General features: G+C 42.7%; 1 protein-coding gene across 7 annotated transcripts in view; it reads left to right on the forward strand.

Moving 5' to 3' along the window:
• Positions 1 to 212: 212 nt before the first annotated feature.
• The window catches only part of FER (FER tyrosine kinase), a 436,379-nt gene continuing 414,974 nt past the window's right edge, over positions 213 to 21,617 (forward strand). For all 7 annotated transcript variants that reach the window (XR_007356596.2, XR_007356597.2, XM_048849501.2 and 4 more), the window contains exon 1: positions 213 to 273. The gene's annotated coding sequence lies outside the window, so the exon portion shown is untranslated. The remainder of the gene's footprint in view (positions 274 to 21,617) is intronic.

The following is a 21,617-nucleotide window of genomic DNA, read 5'->3' on the forward strand; positions in this document are numbered from 1 at the left end:
CGCAGACAGAGGCCACGCCCGCCTCAAGTCTTCCGGTGTTCCACCCAGTAGACTCCTCTGCCAATCGCCTTGCTTCCTTTGGAGCAGGGGCGGGAACGACAGGCCATTCCTCTCTACGGAATTGGTTGCTGGACCAACAGTGTCGCAAGGGGGCGGGGTTCATGTAGATTGGCTGTCGAGTGGCGAGAGGTCCGCGCTGATTCGTTGGCGGCGCTCACGGGACGCTGGCGGGGCTGTGACGTCGCGCTGTGGTAGAGGGGCTCGGCTTGTCAGGTAGGAAGGTGCCGCGCGCGGCGCCGTTCGGCGGCCCCGTATCCCGGCAGCGGGGCTTGGGTGGGGCAGCGGGGTGGGAGGGGGACCGGAGAGGTGGCCTCTGTTCCCGCCTGGGCCTCGTCTGCGGGGCTGTTGCGGGGCAGGATGGGGGGCGGCTAGGCCCAGCTCGCTGAGTTACTTGCAGCCGGGCAGGGGCGGCGGCGGCAGCCGGGTCCCCTGGCCCGTGGGGCGCCTGCGAGCACCCGGTGCCGCTTGTCAGCCCGTGTCCAGCGAGCGACGCCCGACGCGGCTTCTCCCGTAGCGAGGGTCGCTGTGTGCCCCGCCCTTTCCAGCCTCGTCAGTGTCGCCCCCACTCCTGGCCTGAGCGGCGGCGGCACAGCGCGGGGTGCGGGCGTCGCTGCGCGCTGGCCGGGGGTCTGCGCACGAGGGTGAGGCGTTGCTGGGTGTCAGCTGTGGGGGGTGCTTGTGTATTTGCTTCAGCCTTCATCTTTTGCCAAGGTGCTTCACGCCACAGCTGCTCCTTCGCCCCCTTTAGTGCACGGCCCCCTTCCCCTCCCCTTTCCGCTTAGCGAAACCCGCCCCCCCAGTTGTGGAGCTCATGTGCCATTAGTTGTACCCTTGCTTTGTTCGCGCTGCTGGTGTGCTACAACCCTGGTTGTTCAGACTGTAGGCTCTTTGGAGCAGGGACTGGCTACTCCTGCTTGTGCAGTGCCCAGCACAATGGGACTCCATTCTAGATTGGATCTTGGGCACTGTTTTAATAAACAGTAGTAATAGGCCTAGGGTTCTGAGTGGGGACGGGGATAGGGTGTGGGGATGAGCCTGAGAAAGTTCTTTGCAAAGGAAAAGGGAAAAGTTGGAGCCTGCTGATTTTTGACCCCAGGCTCCTAACTGTTACAATCAAAATAGAGAACAAATCTAGCTGCTCCTAACGCACTAAAAAGTCTGGACCTTGATGAATTCCTGTGGATGAACACTGCAAAAACCCACCTGCAGCTTACTCTTGATAATTGTCTTCAAACTCAAATTTTTATCACAAACCTACATGAAGTGCTTTAGATGTTGTCAGTCTGAGTTTATGTTAAAATAAAATAAATGGCACTGTAGTGAAAACAAAGGCAGAGAAATTATGTCCATGTAAGATAGATTCAAACAATAGCTACTGACAAAGTTGGGCAGATGCATTTTGTTTAGATTAGAATAAAATTTGTTTCAAACTAAAAAACAGTGAATATTTTCAAGAGGAATATTCGTGGAACCTTATTAAGAAACAAAGATGTGTTCTCCAGAAGATTAGATTTATTATTGGCATAGCGCAATCAAGGTACATGGTGCTTTTAAATAATAAGTGAAAGGTCCCTGCCTTGAGCAGTTTAGAATTAAAGCATGTGATAAACAAGGAGAGAGGTATGGAGAGGCTGAGTTGCAATAGTGAATGATCACGGAGTAAACATATAGTAACATATGCATCTGGTAAATTTCTCCTTTTTGTTCTCTGTGTAGTCAACTTGAACATATTGTCTACAATGAATTTATGGGTGGAGGTTATTGCTGGAAGGCTAACATGAAAGAAGTGACCTTTGAGGAGATCTTTGGACTAGAAGAGCAAATTTGTGTGATTGTGTAGGGTCAGCAACAGTACTTTCAGAGGTCATCTCTTAAACATTAGATTAATTTAAAAAAAACCCCAATGCCTTTGCTTAATCTAAATTAAATATTATATAGTATATACAAAATAGCAAATTAAAGATTATTAGATTACAAGATTTTAGGTAATTTATGTACAAAATTATTTTCTGTTTCTTGTATTAGAAGTCACTGTCTCCAAAACTCTGATCTTATAGATTCAATCCTACATCTATTTTATTTGTATTATGATAGTGCCTGGAGATTGCAGTCAGGATTGAGGATCCTATTATGAAAAGATGCTGGACAAGCTTGGGTACTCAAGGTTCCTGTCATGAAGAATTTACAGTCTAAATAAAACTGGAAGTAAAAAGTGGGTGTAACAATTAGTTGAAGAGAAGGGGGAGGCAGGATGTGTGTTAAATGCGGGAAGGAGGATTTAGATCCGTGGTTCTCAAGCTCTCCCATATGAAGACCCTATGTTACAACAAGAAATTCTCTTTCCCACAAATTTCAGGACCCATGATCCCATTTAGAAAAGGGAGGTAGTTGTAATTCCCTAAAACAAGGAGGGGGAAGGAAGGAAATGTAGGTGGAAGGCAGTGACAGCCCCTGTGTTGAGGAATGCTATGATTTACTTGTTCCAGTGCAAATTCTGTCCTTGATTTGCTTATATAGCTTCTCCTGCTGGAGTATCCCATGTTAATTTGAATATTGGACATTGGTTCAGTGCTGTGAGTGTACAACTCTTTCCCTCAAGCCTCTACTCTGATCGTTTTGTTTCTCATCTATTTATGGCGATATATACAGCAAGGTCCAAGCTTAAAGTGGTGTGATCTTTCACTCTATACTGCTGACTTAATGTTAATGTCATAGAATAAATTAATTTTAATGAGAGATTAGAAAGAGGAAAAGGTAGCTGATAAAAAAGTGAGCATTCTGTGAGAGATGTAGAAAGTAAAGTGTAGGTAAGGGTGGAATTTTTAGAAGCTCAGACTTTATGCAAAAGGAAAGAGAGAGCTAACTTACTAAACTGGACCAGAAGTGGATAATATAGCGCCCACTGAATTCATACAAACTTCAAAATGTATGCCTGTACCTTTCACGGACTTCTTTAATTTAGCATATTATTTTGTAGCATGAGGAGGAACGGTGTCTTGCTAGTGGGAGGTGGGTTGACACAGGATTCTTGCCTTGGGGAAGTATAGATTGATCCTGTTTTCCCCCATGCTGAATCTCATGTTACTCTCTACATTGCCTTTTCTGCTTGCTGTCAGACGCTCACCTCGTGTTTGAACTGGGAACCAACAGGGTGAAGTAAGGTACGTTTCCCAGTCATGCTGGGGGCACGGAAAAACTGGCGGAAAGCCCAGACAGAGCTACTTCATGAAGGGAGGTAGCCTAGTTGCATGAGGTCATCTGTTTACAGGGAGGAGTCTGTTAGCTTGTGGGAAGTGGGCTTAGAGAAGGGAAAGGGGTTCCTTTTACTGACTGGTAGGTGGGAGAAGGAGAGAGTTTAAAGCCTCTTTTTTTATTACTCAACACTAAACACTAACTTAATTATAAATTGTTCTGATGTACTTATTTAGGAGTTGTATACAAACTACATTGTACTCACAGTTTTCTTAAAAATGGAGGAGAGAATTAAGACAAATAAAACAAAGTGTTCACCGTCTCAAATCATAATAGAAAGCTCTCTGTTCTACAAAAATGTGCATATGGAATACATTTTTAAACAGCGAGAGGACTTAAAATAATTTATATTTAAATTAACATAGTATAGTTTCTACACTAGATTTTTATTATTACAGTTGCTGTTGCAAATGGTTTTGTTTTTAAAGACTAAATATTCATGAAAATAAAAAAAAATTGTTTTTAAATTTGGTTCAGAGATTTCTTTGAGGTGAATATTAATATCCATGCAACATTAGCCTCAAAGTATAAACTTGTTAGTAAAGGCTTGCAAAAAATAACGATAACACTTTATTTTGGCTCAAGATAAATTCCTTTTTTAAACATAGTTCCATACTGGAGCTACAGCACACAATTTATAGAAAGGATTTTGAACAAGAGAGCTTTTAGGACCATCATCACTATTCTAATTTGCTGTCAGCATAACACTTAAGCTTAAAAGAATGAAGTGGAAAAACCAGGCTCTTTGATATCTTGTGTTGTCCTTTCCTGCAGGGCATTTCCTTTCTATCAGACCAAATATAAGAAGGCAGAGCAGCTGGTTTGGTTTAAGAGTTTTGTGCCGGTTTAGAAACTCTCATTCAGATGGGCTGCCTGCCTGTAGTCAACCACTTGACTTGGAGGCAAGAGGGAGCCTTCAACCACTTTGTGTTTTTCTCATTCTCTGTGTGTGCTGTTTTGCTGCTTGTTCTGTCTCCATTTCTAAATTAGTTCCTAAGGATTTCTCTAGATCAGTGGTTCTCAAACTTGTACTCCTGACCCCTTTCACATAGCAAGCCTCTGAGTGCGACCCCTAACACTTTAACACCATTATAAATGCTGGAGGCAAAGTGGGGTTTGGGGTGGAGGCTGACAGCTTGCGACCCCCCCATGTAATAACCTTGCAACCCCCTGAGAGGTCCCGACCCTCGGTTTGAGAACGCTTGCTCTAGATTGCACCATTTGCCAATAGCCAAAGAGCTGTTATAATCGATTTTGAACACCAGGGCAAAAGAAAATCCTGGCCATGCCCCTTAGGCAAGCTCTAGGGATGATTGTGGTAGTAGGACCTACTATGCTGTGAGTGGATTTCCTGTCCCTGGGATGAGCCACCTGTGGTCACTTGCAATGGCTTCATTGCTGCTTCATGCTCGCAATGCTCCCCTAATGCGATGTGAAATCAGCTCCAGTTACTGGAGTACTGATTACAAACTAAAAGATTTTTCTTATTCTTAGGTCTTCAGTTTGTTACGTTGTATAATAAATTTTCCTTTGACAATTCTACTGCTGAGTAAATAATTTTAATAATCTATAAGCCATTAGAAATGTATCTATATCTTGAAGTCCAAAAATATTATATAAAACATTGGTTTTTTACAACTGTCCTGCCTCTGATTAATTCTAAGGGAGACTTCATACAAGCAAGATGCATAATTATGATTTTTGTGATTGTGATTTTTCAATATATATTCAAGAAAAACATTTAAAAGGTTGCTTAAAGTCTGACATAGAGGAAGAAAAGGAGTACTTGTGGCACCTTAGAGACTAACCAATTTATTTGAGCATAAGCTTTCGTGAGCTACAGCTCACTTCATCGGATGCATCTGATGAAGTGAGCTGTAGCTCACGAAAGCTTATGCTCAAATAAATTGGTTAGTCTCTAAGGTGCCACAAGTATTCCTTTTCTTTTTGCGAATACAGACTGACACGGCTGTTACTCTGAAACCTGACATAGAGGAGTGAAAGTAGAAATATTTTCAGAGATAAACATTCGCTTCCCCCCTGCTTAATTTGATTATGATCAGAAATGGAACTGAATATGGTATTTGTTAATCAACAGATCTGATACTCCTATGTACTGTCATATTTAATACATTTTAATTCAGTTGGATTTTTCTGGATTGCACATCATTGGAATTATTAATTATTTTGCCATTGCAGGACCAAATTCTGTTCTTGGATGTTTATAGAGATATTGGGCTCTGTAATCTTTATTTCTAGTGATGCCTGATCTAGAAAGATCCCAGTTTATAGCGGACTATTTGTGGAACTGGCAGTTATGAGAAAAAAAGTTTTTAAAAAAAGCTCTTGATGAATCAGTGAATCTCGAAGTTAGAGACTAGATCTGGAATCCCACTGCCATTTCTACTGAAGCACTTTTCAGAAGTGAATTGCATTTTGAAAATCTTCCCATATTTGGAAGTTTTACCATTGACTTCAGTGGCGAATGGAAGCTGAGTTAGGCCAGTGCAGAGTGCTGGTTTTATTATTCCACCCTTTCTTTCTTGTCTTTGGAAGTTTTCTTTTAAAGGTATGAAAATAGAATATCTCTATGGTGCGGGATAATAATTCTTACATGGCATAAAAAACTAATTCTAAAAATATTTTCCTATATGGTCCTTGCAGTAATGAGTATTTTGCATGTTGGTCTAATCTAGTGATACTCAAGACCTCAGTGCTTCAGGAGCCAGATTAGCAATCAGCATTACCTAAAGGAGCCATAGTAGTGTGAATTCATTGTTTCATTTACTCTTTCTTTATATATAGTTATTCTCACAGCAAAATGACTGACCAAGTATTCTACAATTGGCTGATAACATAGGAAAAGCATCCTGATTAGTTAATATTTTAGATTGGTTAATTAAATCGCACAGTGTTTCAATATTATGTGTCGCAAAGAACTGGGGGAGATGCATTAAAGAGCTGCTTGCGGCTCTTGAACCTCAGTCTTAAGTATTACTGGTCTAATCTCACTGTCATATATGAATGTTGTTCAGTATATATCAAACCACTTAATGTTCAGCATTATTTCAATATCTAAATTGCTTACCTACACTCTTAAAATCATATGCCCCTATTGTTCGCTGGCTCTCCCTTCCCTGCAGTCTCTTCACCTACTCCAAATTCCTGCTTGCTTTTGCAATTTAACTTTTCCTGTTTGTCTTGGGCAAGTAGACTTTCTCAAGCCTAGGTGGTAGGATTTCCTTTTCCTGATGTCACAATTACTTTTCAGGACGGAGTGAAATTCAGATTATATTCTTTCCCGTGCCTTTCTGGCTTGAATGTATTGTATTGTGAGGGCAAGCTGGTTTAGGCTTTTTATCGTCTTGATTTATAAACAATACTTTATTGGATAATCCAGAACAAGTGTGGTTTATTTACAGACCATGACAAAGAAGCAAAGCATGTATATGCAGTTTCATACAAGATAAACCTACATTAAAAGAATGGTAAGGTTTCACTGTGAAGCACTCTTCAGAAAATGAAAGCTGTCTGTAGCTTTGACTCTGCCCCCTTTTTCTTGAGTATTATGTTTTTTACTTTATATCCACATACTTTGTTTTATAACCATAGGACAATCCGTTTCAGTCAGATTGTTTGACAGGGAATGAGGCAAGCCTGCGTAGTGAATTGATCTGTGGCCTCACTTAATGCAGTTGTATGTTCAGTGAAGCTGGTAGCTGTAACAGCCTCTCTTCAATCATTGTAAAAACCATATGGTGTATATAATGAATGTAATAGGTCTCTTGAAATAGGATGAATGGTGTTATGGATCACCCCAAAGAAGCTCAGTGTTCTGTTTTTGCCTAATCTGCAGACTGTTTCTCTGTGCCTTAGCTTTATATAAGTGAAATGGGGATAATGCAAATTCCTACTCTCACCAGGATATCAGAAAAATTCAGGTGAGGTACCATACAGAAATCTCTAATGAAAGAGTTAAAACAAGCAACCCCCCAAACTCTATTTGATCCAGTGTTGGAATGGTAAATGATGTATATGGTGGTTCACAGAGCATGGAGAAAAATACTGAACAGCAGTCTTGTTCACTGAGCATTATTAAACTTCTGTACTGATGAGGCAGGGGTCCTATAGAAAAAAGTCTTAAGTTATCATACCATCTATCTTGATTGTACATAAGGAGATATATGTAAGGTTGCACTGTCAACCTTAAGTTTCTAACATCATGACATTTGAATGGCTTGCTGTAAAATCTCAACTTTTAAAATATTTTGTAATTTTCTATATTTTTAAAATGGAAAAATGATGAAACATAGAATTTCCACCATGTTCAATTATAGTTGCTCGACAGTGGGAGAAAGCTATATATGATCCAGTAAAAGTGTAATTAATTAGTGAGGTTGTAACTCACTCCTCCTCACCTACTATATATATTTCATCTGAAAGATAAAAAACAAATAGTTAAATCAAGCAGTAATAAGTTACTAGGACCAAATGATATTCACCCAAGAATTCTGAAGGAATTCATATATGAAGTTGCAGAACTACTAACTGGTATGTAATCCATCACTTTCGTCAGCCTCCGTACCAGATGACTGGAGGATAGCTAATGTAATGCTGACTTTTTAAAAAGGCTCCAGAGGCAATTCTGGCAGATATGATAGAGGTGTATAAAATCTTGAATGGTGTGGAGAAAGTGAATAAGGAAGTGTTGTTTACTCCTTCACATAACACAAGAACCAAGGGATCACCCTCTATTGGAAGACAGGATACTGGGTGAGATAGTCTGACCCAATATGGCCATTCTTATGTTTTTAACTTAAAACTAATGATAAAAATGACATTTTTCTACGCTTCAGCATACATGTCTAGGCTTGTACCATTGCTAACCTGGACATTCAAACTGTTGTTCAAACTAAGTATTCTGCAGGATGCTTCTTACCTCATTAGATTTTGTATTTGCTGTATGCTATGCAGGTCTCCACTTCCTTTTTCAGTACTCCTTTGTCACACTGAAGGCAGAATCCAACCATTCTAATTTCTAACTGCTTTCTAATAGTTGAACCTGTCACTAGCCAACTTATGCAAATAAAGGTGCATCAGACCTATTTTTCACTGTGTGCCAGGAAATTCTTCATAGTTGCCATGGGAATGTCTTAGGGTTATGGTGATCAGCTTTACATTATACAGGAGGTCATCATAGATGGCCATAATATTCCTTTCTGGCCTTGAAATTTTTAATCTAATCACGAAAAACTTAATTTTTTGTGGGTTAATTTTGTGTTCACAAAACTGGGGGACTACTGTACTGGCTTGAGCCGTATAGAATTGTACCTCAGTTTCTTCATGTAACATCTTTGCTAATCCTTTCTGGGGTGAAAAGAAATGCTAGTGCCAAATTTTGTGGTTATTTTCTTTGTGGAGGGGCAGGAGGGGGAGGAGACTATATCATGATGTATAGCAGAAGGATTCTGCCTTGCATTATTTAATATACCAAAAAGCTATGTAAAAAGAACATAAAGATTGGCCTTAATTTGGCTCCATGTGCTTATGCATAATGATAGTATGTGATCCTGTAATTAAATACTATTTTTTGCTTAGGGCCCCTGCTTCAGTCTGTACATAGGATGGACGGTGCTTGCTTAGTGAGTAGAAATTCAATATTTTGTTCTCATTATTAAAAAGTGGTATATGCCTTTTTTCCTACAAACTGTTCAAACCCTTGTCTGGATACAGAACAGTTAATTTTCTTATGGGCTTTTCCATGATTTTCATTGCTATACTATCTGATTGCTTAAAAACATTTATTTATTTTACAACACACCTGTGAAGAGAGGGTAGTATCCACATTTTACTGATGGGGAACTGAGGCAAGGATACATTAAGATAAAAATATGCACCATTTTTTGGATTTCCATTTTGAGATGCCCAAGACTAGAATTCTCAGAATACTTAGCATTATATAGCACTTCATATGTGAGTGTTCAGCTCATTTGCAAATCAGATGCCAGAGGGAACACACAACTAGTGACCACCTGTGAAAAGTTGGGTGTAAATGACTTACCCAACATCATATAGGAATTCTATTGCAGAGGCGTAGAATCCACTTCTCCAGGGTAACATTCAACTGTCTCGTTCACTACACACCTTGTAACTTCTGAAACAAATGAGCAGGGCCCTACCAAATTCATGGCCACGAAAAACACATCACGGACTGTGAAATTTGGTCTTTTGTGTGTTTTTACCCTATACTATACAGATTTCACCAGGATGACCAACATTTTTCAAATTGGGGGTCCTGACCCAGAAAGGAGTTGCAGGGAGTTGCGGGTTATTTTAGGGGGGTTGCGGTATTGCCACTTTTTCTCTCTGGCTGGGCGGCTGGAGAGCGGTGGCTGTTGGCCGGGTGGCCAGCTCTGAAGGCAGTGCCCCGCCAGCAGCAGTGCAGAAGTAATGGTGACGATACCATACCATGCCACCCTTACTCCTGCACTGCTGGGAGCTGGATGGCCGGAGAGTGGCAGCTGTTTAATGAGGGCCCAGCTCTGCAGGCAGCAGTGCAGAAGTAAAGGTGGCAATATCATACCATGCCATCCTGACTTCTGCACTGCTGCTGATGGTGGCTCTGCCTTCAGAACTGGGCTCCTGGCCAGCAGCCACCGCTCTCCAGCTGCCCAGCTCCGAAGGCAGCGCTGTCACCATCAGCAGCGCAGAAGTAAGGGTAGTAGTACTGCAACACCCCCTACAATTTGCGACCTCCCCCCCCAACTCCTTTCTGGGTCAGGACCCTTACAATTACAACACGTGAAATTTCAGATTTAAATAGCTGAAATCATGAAATTCACAATTTTAAAAGTTCTATGACCGTGAAATTGACCAAAATGGACCATGAATTTAGTAGGGCCCATATACAGAGTCAGAAATGACTAGTCAAATGAAAAGGACAGTTATTTTTAAAAAAATTCTCTCAACTTTGACAATGAAAGCAAATATAAATAAAAAGTAAATTGGATTTAATAATGCTAAACTTCTTTAAGTAATTTTTTCATTAATGAGACACTGTCAGTATTTTAAGATTGAATAAAAATGTTTCCATTAGAGCAACCTCTGCATAAAGTCTCCCTTGTCCTGCGTCTTGTGGAGGGTGAAATATTAAAGTCTGATTAGGAACACTGACCATTGCATATGGGAAGGGTCTTTCCTCGAGATGGATGTGAAGCCACGAAAAGGAAAGTAACCAAGTATCATTGGTGTCCAGCCTATGTAACCCGTACAAGCAAATGCAAATTTAAAGACCCCACGAGATACCTCTCCTTTGAAGATAAGCAGGAGTTCTTACTCTGTTCTTCACTTGATCTAGAAAAGGATTCCAAGACAAGGGCAAAAGATTAAACAACTGATCTTTAATATTTAAATTCAGGAGATTAAGGATTTCATATTAATTTTTTGTAAGGGTGATGCTAAGATGGGTTCACTGATTAAAGATATTGTTAGTGGCATTCTTCCTCAGAAGTCCTAATGAACAGAAAAGTAGAAAAGTCCCTGAACAGGGACTTTATAGCAACAGGGGATGATGCAGGCTCCCAGTTCAGTGGGTGCACTCTGCCACTGCCTATTCCTACATGTATTGCCCAAGGGCACCAACCACTTGCAGCAGCACCCTTTGCCTCATTACTGCAACCATAGAATCATAGAATATCAGGGTTGGAAGCGACCCCAGAAGGTCATCTAGTCCAACCCCCTGCTCGAAGCAGGACCAATTCCCAGTTAAATCATCCCAGCCAGGGCTTTGTCAAGCCTGACCTTAAAAACCTCTAAGGAAGGAGATTCTACCACCTCCCTAGGTAACGCATTCCAGTGTTTCACCACCCTCTTAGTGAAAAAGTTTTTCCTAATATCCAACCTAAACCTCCCCCACTGCAACTTGAGGCCATTACTCTTCGTTCTGTCATCTGCTACCATTGAGAACAGTCTAGATCCATCCTCTTTGGAACCCCCTTTCAGGTAGTTGAAAGCAGCTATCAAATCCCCCCTCATTCTTCTCTTCCGCAGGCTAAACAATCCCAGCTCCCTCAGCCTCTCCTCATAAATCATGTGTTCCAGACCCCTAATCATTTTTGTTGCCCTTCGCTGGACTCTCTCCAATTTATCCACATCCTTCTTGTAGTGTGGGGCCCAAAACTGGACACAGTACTCCAGATGAGGCCTCACCAATGTTGAATAGAGGGGAACGATCACGTCCCTCGATCTGCTCGCTATGCCCCTACTTATACATCCCAAAATGCCATTGGCCTTCTTGGCAACAAGGGCACACTGCTGACTCATATCCAGCTTCTCGTCCACTGTCACCCCTAGGTCCTTTTCCGCAGAACTGCTGCCTAGCCATTCGGTCCCTAGTCTGTAGCTGTGCATTGGGTTCTTCCGTCCTAAGTGCAGGACCCTGCACTTATCCTTATTGAACCTCATCAGATTTCTTTTGGCCCAATCCTCCAATTTGTCTAGGTCCTTCTGTATCCTATCCCTCCCCTCCAGCTTATCTACCACTCCTCCCAGTTTAGTATCATCCGCAAATTTGCTGAGAGTGCAATCCACACCATCCTCCAGATCATTTATGAAGATATTGAACAAAACCGGCCCCAGGACCGACCCTTGGGGCACTCCACTTGATACCGGCTGCCAACTAGACATGGAGCCATTGATCACTACCTGTTGAGCCCGACAATCTAGCCAGCTTTCTACCCACCTTATAGTGCATTCATCCAGCCCATACTTCCTTAACTTGCTGACAAGAATACTGTGGGAGACCGTGTCAAAAGCTTTGCTAAAGTCAAGAAACAATACATCCACTGCTTTCCCTTCATCCACAGAACCAGTAATCTCATCATAAAAGGCGATTAGATTAGTCAGGCATGACCTTCCCTTGGTGAATCCATGCTGGCTGTTCCTGATCACTTTCCTCTCATGCAAGTGCATAATCCCAGGCTGGTGGGAAGGGGAGGATACTTGAGAGAGAATTTACGCTGCAGCAGTGGCTTCTGTCCCACTGTCTGCAGCAGTGGCTTCTGAGCCTGGCTCCCTGATCATGTATTGTGGCCTGGCACATAGGATCACAGTGCCACTCAGATTACGAAGTTTTAAAGTTTATTAGTAAATTGTATTTTATTAGTAAATTGAATTAAATCCAAGGCAAATGGAATAATATCATATCTAGTGTACAGGGTAGGCAACACCCAAGGTAGGTAGGTTAAACCTTTGTAGTTCTAGTATTAGTAAATTGGAGATGATAGTTCAAGCATTCTGTGTCTGTCTTTCTATTATGGGCTCTGTCTTTTCCCCAACATCCCCTTGCTTGAGGTTCTAACTGTCAGTGAGACTGTATTCTAATCCTCTCGTCTAAGGGTCTGTCATTTATACTCTCAGTTCTTTTGAAGTCTATGTATGAACACTAGTACCTAGTAACTGCTAATCTGGCATAGATGATACAACTGACTTTGAAGCCAATATACCTTCCTCACTATATGTCCCAATTTTATTTAGTAATAAAGATGATTCAGGTTTCATGAGCAAAGGTTTTTTCATCTCCTTTTATTTAAGAGACATATATCAAAGTAATTCCAGGAATTTTTTAAATGCCAGTTGATTATAATGACATCTAGATGGTGTAGTGTAGGCCTGTTTTCATAATGAAGAATAAATAGGCAGGGGATGGGGTGTGTCAGAGAGGGTCCAAACCTGTGAAATTGCTGCCTTCTGCACAGGGATGGGGTGTGAGGAGACAGAGAGGGCCCAGTCTGGTAGCTCCAGGGTACTTCTACCTGGTATTAAACTGTAATTTTGCATTAGCTGATGAACACTTAAAGCGGCTATGAAATCATAGAATATCAGGGTTGGAAGGGACCTCAGGAGGTCATAGTTGAAAGCAGCTATATTTGATAGTTGAAAGCAGCTATCAAATCTCCCCTCATTCTTCTCTTCCGTAGACGAAACAATCCCAGTTCCCTCAGTCTCTCCTCATAAGTCATGTGTTCCAGTCCCCTAATCATTTTTGTTGCCCTCTGCTGGACTCTTTCCAATTTTTCCACATCCTTCTTTTAGTGTGGGGCCCAAAACTGGAAACAGTACTCCAGATGAGGCCTCACCAATGTCGAATAGAGGGGAACGGACACATCCCTCAATCTGCTGGCAGTGCCCCTACTTATACATCCCAAAATGCCATTGGCCTTCTTGGCAACAAGTGCACACTGTTGACTCATATCCAGCTTCTCTTCCACTGTAACCCGTAGGCTCTTTTCTGCAGAACTGCTGCCTAGCCATTCGGTCCCTAGTCTGTAGCTGTGCATTGGATTTTTCCGTCCTAAGTGCAGGACTCTGCACTTGTCCTTGTTGAACCTCATCAGATTTCTTTTGGCCCAATCCTCCAATTTGTCTAGGTCCCTCTGTATCCTATCCCTACCCTCCAGCATATCTACCTCTCCTCCCAGTTTAGTGTCATCTGCAAACTTGCTGAGGGTGCAATCCATGCCATCCTCCAGATCATTAATGAAGATACTGAACAAAACCGGCCCGAGGACCAACCCTTGGGACACTCCACTTGATACCGGCTGGCAATTAGACATGGAGCCATTGATCACGACCCGATGAGCCCGACAATCTAGCCATCTTTCTGTCCACCTTACAGTGCATTCATCCAGCCCATGCTTCTTTAACTTGCTGGCAAGAATACTGTGGGAGACAGTGTCAAAAGCTTTGCTAAAGGTAAGGAACAACACATCCACTGCTTTCCCTTCATCCACAGAGCCAGTTATCTCGTCATAGAAGGCAATTAGATTAGTCAGGCATGACTTGCCGTTGGTGAATCCATGCTGACTGTTCCTGATCATTTTCCTCTCCTCTAAGTGGTTCAGAATTGATTCCTTGAGGACCTGCTCCATGATTTTTCCAGGGACTGAAGTGAGGCTGACTGGGCTGTAGTTCGCTGTATTGCTCTCCCAGCAGATATCAGGGTGATTGAAGTCTCCCATGAGAACCAGGGCATGCGATCTAGTAACTTCTGCGAGTTGCCGGAAGAAAGCCTCGTCCACCTCATCCCCTGATCCGGTGGTCGATAGTAGACTTCCACCACATCACCCTTGTTGCTCACACTTCTAAACTTAATCCAGAGACTCTCAGGTTTTTCTGCGGTTTCATACTTGAGCTCTGAGCAGTCATACTGCTCTCTTACATACAGTGCAACTCCCCCACCTTTTCTGCCCTGCCTGTCCTTCCTAAACAGCTTATATCCATCCATGACAGTACTCCAGTCATGTGAGTTATCCCGCCAAGTCTCTGTTATTCCAATCACATCATAATTCCTTGACTTTGCCAGGACTTCCAGTTCTCCCTGCTTGTTTCCCAGGCTTCATGCATTTGTGTATAGGCACTTGAGATAAGTCGCTGATTGTCCTGCTTTCTCAGTATGAGGCAGGAGCCTTCCTCTCTCATGCGCTCCTGCTTGTGCTTCCTCCCGGTATCCCACTTCTCCACTTACCTCAGGGCTTTGGTCTCCTTCCCCCAGTGAACCTAGTTTAAAGGCCTCCTCACTAGGTTAGCCAGCCTGCTTGCGAAGATGCTCTTCCCTCTCTTCGTTAGGTGGAGCCTGTCTCTGCCTAGCACTCCTCCTCCTTGGAACACCATCCCATGGTCAAGGAATCCAAAGCCTTCTTTCCGACTCCACCTGCATAGCCATTCGTTGACTTCCATGATTCAACAGTCTCTACCCAGGCCTTTTCCTTGCACGGGGAGGATGGACGAGAACACCACTTGCGCCTCAAACTCCTTTATCCTTCTTCCCAGAGCCACGTAGTCTGCAGTGATCTGCTCAAGGTCATTCTTGGCAGTATCATTGGTGCAGTAAATCTTTACTGTGTAGACAGGTAGAGACATAATAAACAGTAATCATAATCAAGTCTCCTTACACTGGACTTACTCCTGCTGTGCTGCTATAATTGTATACATATGCTACTGTACAAGAGACTGATTATGCAAAACTCTTGTACAGCACATGTATGCAGTTCTGCGTTAAAAGGTTTAATTACGATTATAACAGAAACTCAGAAAAGCAGCAGCCCCTACCTTCCCCATATGAACCCCTACACCCACCTGCTCCCAGGAACTTCAGTTCTTGAGGGACCCCCCTTATCCGCTCCGATGGGTCCCTGCAATGCTTCCCTGATCCCCTTGCTCCTTACTTCTCCCTGTTGTTTGGAGGCTTCCTTGGGGGGAAAGGATTTTATGGTCTTCCTCTCTGTGCTCCACATCTAGCCTTTCTTGCCTCTTCCCCTGGGATCCCCAGGAGAAAGTTGGCATTGGAGCACAGAATGGGCAGGAGCAGAAGGACTAGGTACCCCTGACTCAGGGGCAGTGTAACAGGCTCCCAACCCCATCTTCCTCTCCCTGCCGCCACTCAGTAGCTCTGTTCCAGGTCAGACAAGGAGAGCCAGCTTGCATTGCTCCTCCTTGTTGGTTCCTGGCTCTCTGTTGGTCCATGATGTTGAGAGGAGCTGTCATGAGTTTGGCAGGCAGAGTGGGACCTTGGTGCCAGCTGTGCTCTCAGCCATGTGAGTTGTGCACATCTGGGCCTGATTTCTGTGGGTGCAGTTGCACTCGGAGACTCTACAACAGCCGCCAGTGGCTAGAGCACCCATGAACTAGTGTGATGTCTTGAAGACCATTGACCCCACAAACAACGAGTTTCATGGCTTCCTCTTTAATGGAGGGTACTTTTGTGATGCAACTCAAGTTGCAGTGGGGGAGGTTTAGATTGGATATTAGGAAAAACTTTTTCACTAAGAGGGTGGTGAAACACTGGAATGCGTTACCTAGGGAGGTGGTAGAATCTCCTTCCTTAGAGGTTTTTAAGGTCAGGCTTGACAAAGCCCTGGCTGGGATGATTTAACTGGGAATTGGTCCTGCTTCGAGCAGGGGGTTGGACTAGATGACCTTCAGGGGTCCCTTCAAACCCTGATATTCTATATGTGCCCTATTGTTCAAGGCATGCCTGCCAGTTCTGTGACACTGTCACTGGTGGCTGTGCTCTGGAATTCAGACACACACTTTGTGCAGATCTTTTGTTCCTCCAAGTTCACAGGAATACAACTGTGTTGGTGAAGGTAGTAGTGTACAAGTCCAACAAATCCAAAAATGCTGTTTAACACTTCCTTATAGGGCAGGCAAAAGAGAGTTCAAACCCTCAGTTGACATTGTAGCTGTCCTTTTGTTCTAGCTACAACAGTTGTGTACCCAGAGAGGTGCAACTTTATAAGTGCAATAAATACTGGAACCAAAGCTACAGAAGAAAACAGTTATCAGATACTTGTGCAGCTTCTCTTCTCAAAATCTCACCCTGATCATCCAGTTTGGTTTATGAGGCCACATCTTCCACTCCCTTCTCCTGTGTCAAGTATTCTGTTTCATTTTCTTCCATTGAATAAAAGAAGTAGAGGCTGAGCAGTTTTAGATCTGAAACAATCCAAGTGTGTTCACAAAAATGACAAACTTCAGGATGGAGACAGCCTCAATTCGTGCTGTAATGTGCTCTGGAGATCTTGTAATTTCAGTAGATTAGGCTGAGTTTTATGTACATAACCCTATCAAGACCATTCACAACTGAAGCTTGCCTATTTGAAACGTCACTGTCTTCCTTTCCTCACTCCTGCCCCATGGTGGTAGTGTAGGACACCTATGTTGCCAATTGGAAAAATGCCTGTATTTTTTATAAATATGTATGACTGTTTCTCTGTTCAGTTGTTTGAATACATAAAGTCAGAGGAGGCTATAAAGGGTTACAGAACCGAGAAGGAAAAGGAAACCAATGACCCATTTAAAGTCAGTAACTGTTCAGGTTAGTCAGCCTCAGGTACTCCGCTCCAAAGGTAATGATAGCTGGGCCATCCGTTTGTGGGGGGAGGGAGAAATTCTGGATCCATCCAGATTAGGAGGCTTTACTCTTTCCAAGCCTAAGCTTGGGATCAAAGGAGTTCTAAAATCTAAAAGAACCTAGAAAAGGAGGGGGTTTTGAGTGAGCTGGGAGAGGTGGCCTTGGGTGTGTCAGTGAAGTAACTGGCAAGCTCAGAAGACTCGGGTTGTCTTTGCAACTGGGGAGACGGACACTGCTGCAATCGATGCAGTGGGTGTCGATTTAGTGGATCTAGTGAAGACCCACTAAATCAATGGCAGAGCATTCTCTGATCGACTCCGGTACTCCAGCTCCCTCAGAAGAGTAAGGTAAGTCGACCAGAGAGCGTCTCCCGTCGGTGCAATGCAGCGTACACAGCAGGGTAAGTCAACCTAAGGTATGATGATGCCAACTACGTGAATAACGTAGCTGGATTAGGGCAATTTAGGTTGATTTACCCTGGCAGTGAAGACAAGCCCTCAGTCAGAGACAAAGTGATAAGGCTGCAAGCAGTTCAGGCTCTTTCTCCTAAGTCAGAAATGAGGAATAAGACAGACCCACCAGACCTATAAATAGGTTTAAGCTCAGGTAAGGAAATTGTGTACGACTCTGGTTTTGTTTTTTTATATCTTGGCTTGGAGAAAAAACAGGTCCAAATGCTGTTAGCCCTGCTGAGGTAGCCAGTGTTGATATTCGGGGGGCTGAACTCAGGTCCTGCAGTAAGAGGGGATGAATTTGCAGAATTCCTCCCAAGGAGAGCTAAAGGTCTGAGGCCTGACACCTGGTTGATGCACTTGGCGATAGCCCAAGAAGGGACAACTGTGCAGCTTGCCTGGTAACCATGACAACCTATATTTACGCCTTCATTCTTATCTGAGCATCATTATTCTAGGAAGCTGAGAAGTAATATAAAAAGAGCTCAAAAATCTAAGTATAAATTTTGAACTTGTATAGTGTTCACTATGCCCATCATGTAACTCTCACCTGGAAGTAGAAATAATATCTCATTGACAGGAACTTTGCTGAGAGTTGAAAGGTGTGACAAAATTCAAACAAGGATTGACCAGCTATCCAAAAATAGGATTGTCATGATTATACTTTTTTCAGCTTCTCCTGGGTTTCATGCATTGTAATACCATCTTTGAAATGGGCATACCAAAAGTGTACAGCAGTTGATGTTATGCACCTGAACGTGCACCACCTTGAACCTTGCTTGTGGAGTGCAGGTTCCCAGTACAATCATTTCCTCTCGTGCTCCAGGAGGCTCAAACTAATGGTGGGGAATACCCGAGCCTATCTGGGAAAAATAAGAATAAACACAATGGACATGTTGGGGCAGAGAATACATATGGAATATCTTGTTGGTCACCATGTCCATGTCAAAAAAGAATGTTTTCTTCATAGTGAGGTGTTGCTAAATCTTCTGGACTTGCTATTAGCAGATCTTTTTACAAACTGGCAAAACACCAAACCATAGCTACGTTTTTTCAGGGAGTAGGATCTGTTGTTTCTCTCCTAAAGAGACCAAACTTTGTGTCTTAGGATCAAGTATTACAACCTAATGTCAGTTCTCTAAATCTAATTGCTTGGCAGTTGAGAGGAAAATTCTAGCCCAGGTTGTGTGCTTGGAGGAAGTGATTCAAATGCTTGTCTCTTCAAAAATGGACTCTCTATCCCAACCAAATGCCAGTTACTGGAACACACTCTACCACTGATCTTAGACAAAACAAAGAGACAAAAAACCCTCCCAAAAACAAAAGCTTCTGGAAGAAGCTTCTGGTAATATTCTTATTTTCAGTCTATTGAAACCTGTTTCTTCGTCACAAAGATATCTGCTAGATGATTTTCAGAACTTATGGCCCTGCTGTGGAAGAGCCTCACAGTGTGTTTCATGATGATAAAATGGTCTTTAAAACAGCATCAGAGTTTATTCCCAAAGTTAGACACTTCCATTGACAAGTCTCAAAAGTGAATTTCTTGTTGTGTGTAAGTCCAAGACACCTGCATAAAAGAGCACTTGAAACATGACAAAGCTAGAAGACCACTGTGGTTCCTTCCATTTGAAAAGGAAAGAGAAAGTTATGGAAAATGTGTGTCAGAGTGGATGAGATCTATCTTAGAGGATTGTGAAGCATTAGGTAAAATGGTATCTTGAGGATAATGAGGCTTTTTTCACAACATTGCTATTTCCTGAACAGAGAGCACATCTCCTTAAGTGAAAGATATTTGCAAAAGGATCTTTCTTGTGATCACTCCCCTCACTCACTACATATAAACTGAACCATTAGACATCTTCAGATGCCTAATTGGGGTGAGGGTGCCACTGTCAGTGGTAAAATAAAGGTTCAGAATTATTTTTAATTTTGCTCCTGAGTCTCATTTTCCTTATGTTTGTTGCTATTTGCTTGTTTCCTATTAGTGAAGATATTAAGGAGAAGAATGAAAAATGTATTTTGTTTCCATTTTTCCCCCATCATTATGCTTAATAGCCCTTGAAATGAGCCTAATCCTGTTAAAAGATTATTGATTTTTCTTATATCTCATGGTTGGGAGATATTTAAGGGGTTTAATGAGGATTAACTTCCCTATTTGTGAAGTCATCCCTTCCTACTAGTACCAAACCTAGTTTTGACAAGATTCATGAGTCACCCATTTGAATGGTTGATCTTTCTTCTATTTCACTGTCTGCTAAGATGGTAGCAATAACATCAGAGAAGAGAGCAGGAGAGCTACGAGCTCTTATGGTGACCATGACAGATTCAGGCTGGAAATTAGATGACAGTTTCTAACCATCAGAGGGATGTTCTTCTGGAACAGCCTCCCAATAGGAGTTGTGGGGGCAAACAACTTAATTAGTTGTAAGAGACAGGTGGACCAGTTTGAGTGTGATTGGATGATAGGGTTGTTTGTGATGCTATGGGGCTCACTTCCGGTTTATGTCCCTAAAGCTCATGCTTCACTGGCAGCATCAGGAAGGAATCCCCTCCTCTCACTCCTGCATTCTGGGAGGGGTTTTTTCGTGCTTTCTCTGGAGCGTCAGGGATGGCCACAGCTGGAGATAGGATAGTGGGTGGGGAGGGTCAACCTCCGAGGTCGCGTCAAGCGTTCTTTCTCTCAGGTGCTTGGCTGCATGGTTCTTGCTCACATGCTCATGGTCTAACTCATCGCTATATGTGGGGTTGGGAAGGAATTTTCCCCGAGACTTTGAGTTTTTTTGCCTGCCTTTGGAGCATATGTATATGGGTTATTTGCCAGGATTATCTGGATCTATGTCAGATATGTTAATCATTTCCCTGCCATTACGCGGGCCTCGAGCACTGATGCACCTCAGGTCCTCCTATTCTCTGCCTGTGGCAGATAATCGTTTAGTTTCTTGTGGGCTGTAATGCATTAGTCTAATTTCAGTTGTCGGGTTTAGTTTGTGGGTGGGTGATGGTGGTGGCCTGTGATATTTAGGAGGTCAGATTAGATCTTGTGGTCACTTCTGGCTTAAACTCAGACTTCTTATGCAGTCTTTCACAAAGAGAGTTTTTTGAGACCCCACACTCCATTTTTAACTAAAATCCATCTGAAGCAAATGATTTCTCTGTCAATTTTTTATATTGTATATGCAGAAAGAATGAGAGACCAAGCAGTTTATGCACATATAATTTTGATCTGTATCAAGTCTTGTTACAGTCTGACTAATGTATCACCTCTTGAGAGAAAATTGCTCATTCCATCAGAGCTCAAGGTGTCTCTGTGGCCTTTTTGAATAACATCCAAAACGTGGACATTTGAAGTGCTTTTGCTAGACATTATGCCCTCAGAGTAGCTTCCAGAGCTGATGCAGACTTTGGGGAATCTGTATTTCGTTCCTTGTCCAACCAAATAAACTCTGAATTTCCTGCCACCTAAGGAGTACTGCTTGGAAATCACCTGAAGTGGAATATATATGTGTGCAATTGCTGGAAGGAGAGAGAACAGGTTACTTACCTGTACAGTAACTGTTCTTTGGATGTGTTGTGCTAGTATATATTCCATGAACCACCCTACTTCCCTGCTGTTTCAGAGTCTAATGGCATCAAGATTCCTGTGTGAAGGAACTGAAAGGGGATCAGGGTGGCCCCATCCTTTAACACATCTCAAAGAACAACAGTTACTGTACAGGTAAGTAACTTTTTTTTCTCGTCTAATCGTGGTTTGGTGGCTTTTTTTGAAATATATGAAATATATTTGTGATGTGGGAGCTGGAAACAAACTCGTGTTTGTAAACTCTTGGGTGCACAGACTGTCTCTTACTCTGTGTGTGTCTGTACCGTGCCTGCCACAGTGGGGTCTCAGTTGCAGTTGGGGCTTCTAGCAAGGGCGTCTGCATCCAGAGTAGATGCCCGTT

This window comes from Caretta caretta, chromosome 5 (assembly GCF_965140235.1).
Source record: "Caretta caretta isolate rCarCar2 chromosome 5, rCarCar1.hap1, whole genome shotgun sequence".
Classification (NCBI taxonomy): Eukaryota; Metazoa; Chordata; order Testudines; family Cheloniidae; genus Caretta; species Caretta caretta.